The following is a 3,880-nucleotide window of genomic DNA, read 5'->3' as shown; positions in this document are numbered from 1 at the left end:
CTATTATTCGTAGGTTTGGTCTTCTCATTGTGTCCTGGACTTCCTGGATGATTTGAGTTAGGATCTTTTTGCATTTTCCATTTTCTTTGATTGTTGTGCCGATGTTGTCTATGGAATCTTCTGCACCTGAGATTCTCTCTTCCATCTCTTGTATTCTGTTGCTGATGCTGGTATCTATGGTTCCAGATTTCTTTCCTAGGGTTTCTATCTCCAGTGTTGCCTCATTTTGGGTTTTCTTTATTGTGTCTACTTACCTTTTTAGGTCTAGTATGGTTTTGTTCATTTCCATCACCTGTTTGGATGTGTTTTCCTGTTTTTCTTGAAGGACTTCTACCTGTTTGATTGTGTTATCCTGTTTTTCTTTAAGGACTTGTAACTCTTTAGCAATGTTCTCCTGTAATTCTTTAAGTGAGTTATTAAAGTCCTTCTTGATGTCCTCTACCATCATCATGAGATTTGCTTTTAAATCCAGGTCTAGTTTTTTGGGTGTGTTGGGGTGCCCTGGACTGGGTGAATTGGGAGTGCTGGGTTCTGATGATGGCGAGTGGTCTTGGTTTTTCTTAGCAAGATTCTTATGTTTACCTTTCGCCATCTGGTAATCTCTGGAGTTAGTTGTTATAGTTTTCTCTGTTTAGAGATTGTTCTTCTGGTGATTCTGATTACTGTCTATCAGCAGACCTGGGAGACAGGCTCTCTCCTCTGAGTTGCAGTGGTTGGAGCACTCTCTGCTGGCAAGCTCTCCTCTTACAGGGAAGGTGCACAGATATCTGGTGTTTGGATCTCCTCCTGGCCGAAGAGGAAGGCCCCAAACAGGACCTTTCCCAGATGCTGTGTTGCTTTGGCAGGTCACAGAAGCTGTCAGCTTCTGTGGTGCACACTCTCACCTGTGCAGACCAAGTTCCTAAGTTCGTCGTAGTCCTGGAACCAAGATGGCGCTCCCTGCTCCTGAGGCAGTGGGCTCCCGTGCTGGGCGGACTCCTGTCCCCCTCCCCCCGGCTGGGAGGGTGGCCGGATGTCTGCGGCCCGAAAAGGGTTCTGCCTCAGCAGCTTTGTGGCTCCTGCCTGTCCCAGAAGCTGTCTGCTTCTGTGGTGCACACTCTCACCTGTGCAGACTAAGTTCCTAAGTTTGGTGGAGTCAAGCATAATGTTTCTTTAGCATTTGCTTATGTAGTGGAATAAGCTGGTTTGCTGGAAGGTTTTGATGATACTTCTTATCTGCGTTCATCTTAGTGCTTATGTTCAATAGGGACTTTATGTCTATATCTTTTTGACCTTCTTGCAATGGTAGACTACAAATGCTGTTATTTAGGGATTAGGAGGGTTAGAGGCAGCAGTATCCCAGTCTAGACCTTGTGTAGGCATGCCCAATTTTGGGTCTCAGCAATGAAATTTCTCAGGGGTCAATGGGCATAGGTGTCTGTGGAAGCTAGAAGAGGGTTTTGGACCACAGAAGCTGAAGTTACAAATAGTCAAGAGCCTACTGATCTGGGTATGGGATCCAAAGTTATGTACTATAGAAGAACAGGTTCCAGTCATGTGATGATGCCCACCCTTCATTGTGGGTTGGATAAGAGTAGAATCACCAGACAGGCAAGTCTCAATGAGGGATTGTCTAGATCAAGTTGTCCCGTGGGCATATCTGTAGAGGATTATCATGACTACATTATGAGTAGGAAAGATACATCTACTGTAGGTGACATCTTTCCCTAGTCAAGGTATCCTGGGACTTAGGAGAAAGTGTAAAGTCAGCCGAGCACTAATTAGCATGCATCCAAATCCACTGCTCTCTGCTGTTGACTATGTATGTAACATGTTAGCTGCTTCAAGCTCCTGCCACTGTTTTCTCATAGTGACAGAGTATAACCTGGGATTGTAAGCTAAACCAAGTCCTTTCTTCCATAAATTGCCTTCTTTCTTTCTTTCTTTCTTTCTTTCTTTCTTTCTTTCTTTCTTTCTTTCTTTCTTTCTTTCTTTCTTTCTTTCTTTCTTTCTTTCTTCCTTCCTTCCTTCCTTCCTTCCTTCCTTGCTTTCTTGCTTCTTCTTCTTTCTTTCTTTCTTTTTTTTTTTTTTTTTTTTTACCTGTGGTGAGAATTTTATTTCCTTTAAAAACTCAGTTATGTCCTTTTGGAACTGGGTTACCTTACTCAGGATGATATACTCAAGATCCATCCATTTGCTGGCAAAATTCATGATGTCTTTGTTTTTCATAGCCGAGTAGTATTCCATTGTGTAGATGTATCGCATTTTCTTTCTTTTTTTTTTTAATATTTTTATTACATATTTTCCTCAATTACATTTCCAATACTATCCCAAAAGTCCCCCATAGCGCCCCCCACTTCCCTACCCACCCATTCCCATTCTTTTGGCCCTGGCATTCCCCTATATTGGGGCATATAAAGTTTGCAAGGCCTCTCTTTCCAGTGATGGCCGACTAGGCCATCTTTCGATACATATGCAGCTAGAGACAAGAGCTCCAGGGTTCTGGTTAGTACATCATGTTGTTCCAACAATAGGGTTGCAGATCCCTTTAGCTCCTTGGGTACTTTCTCTAGCTTCTCCATTGGGAGCCCTGTGATACATCCAATAGCTGACTGTGAACATCCACTCCTGTGTTTGCTAGGCCCCGGCATCGTCTCACAAGAGACAGCTATATTTGGGTCCTTTCAGCAAAATCTTGCTAGTGTATGCAATGGTGTCAGCGTTTAGAAGCTGATTATGGGACGGATCCCTGGATACAGCAGTCTCTAAATGGTCCATCCTTTCATCACAGCTACGAACTTTGTCTCTGTAACTCCTTCCCTGGGTGTTTTGTTCCCAATTCTAAGAAGGGGCACAGTGTCCACACTTTGGTCTTCATTCTTCTTGAGTTTCATGCGTTTATCAAATTGTATCTTATATCTTGGGTATCCTAAGTTTTGGGCTAATATCCACTTATCAATGAATACATATTGTGTGAGTTCTTTTGTGATTGTGTTACTTCACTCAAGATGATGCCCTCCAGGTCCATCCATTTGGCTAGGAATTTCATAAATTCATTCTTTTTAATGGCTGAGTAGTACTCCATTGTGTAAATGTACCATAATTTCTGTATCCATTCCTCTGTTGAGGGACATCTGGGTTCTTTCCAGCTTCTGGCTATTATAAATAAGGCTGCTATGAACATAGTGGAGCATGTGTCCTTTTTACCGGTTGGGACATCTTCTGGATATATGCCCGGGAGAGGTATTGCTGGATCCTCCGGTAGTACTATGTCCAATTTTCTGAGGAACCGCCAGACTGATTTCCAGAGTGGTTGTACAAGCTTGCAATCCCACCAACAATGGAGGAGTGTTCCTCTTTCTCCACATCCTCGCCAGCATCTGCTGTCACCTGAATTTTTGATCTTAGCCATTCTGACTGGTGTGAGGTGGAATCTCAGGGTTGTTTTGATTTGCATTTCCCTGATGATTAAGGATGTTGAACATTTTTTTTAGGTGCTTCTCTGCCATTCGGTATTCCTCAGGTGAGAATTCTTTGTTCAGTTCTGAGCCCCATTTTTTAATGGGGTTATTTGACTTTCTGGAGTCCACCTTCTTGAGTTCTTTATATATATTGGATATTAGTCCCTTATCTGATTTAGGATAGGTGAAGATCCTTTCCCAATCTGTTGGTGGTTTTTTTGTCTTATTGATGGTGTCTTTAGCCTTGCAGAAGCTTTGCAGTTTCATGAGGTCCCACTTGTCAATTCTCGATCTTACAGCACAAGCCATTACTGTTCTATTCAGGAATTTTTCCCCTGTGCCCATATCTTCAAGGCTTTTCCCCACTTTCTCCTCTATAAGTTTCAGTGTCTCTGGTTTTATGTGAAGTTCCTTGATCCACTTAGACTTGACCTTAGTAC

The sequence above is a fragment of the Mus caroli genome, unplaced genomic scaffold, assembly GCF_978045245.1.
Source record: "Mus caroli unplaced genomic scaffold, Mus_caroli_1 scaffold_2, whole genome shotgun sequence".
Taxonomy (NCBI): Eukaryota; Metazoa; Chordata; class Mammalia; order Rodentia; family Muridae; genus Mus; species Mus caroli.
Note: the sequence above shows the minus strand (reverse complement) of the source record.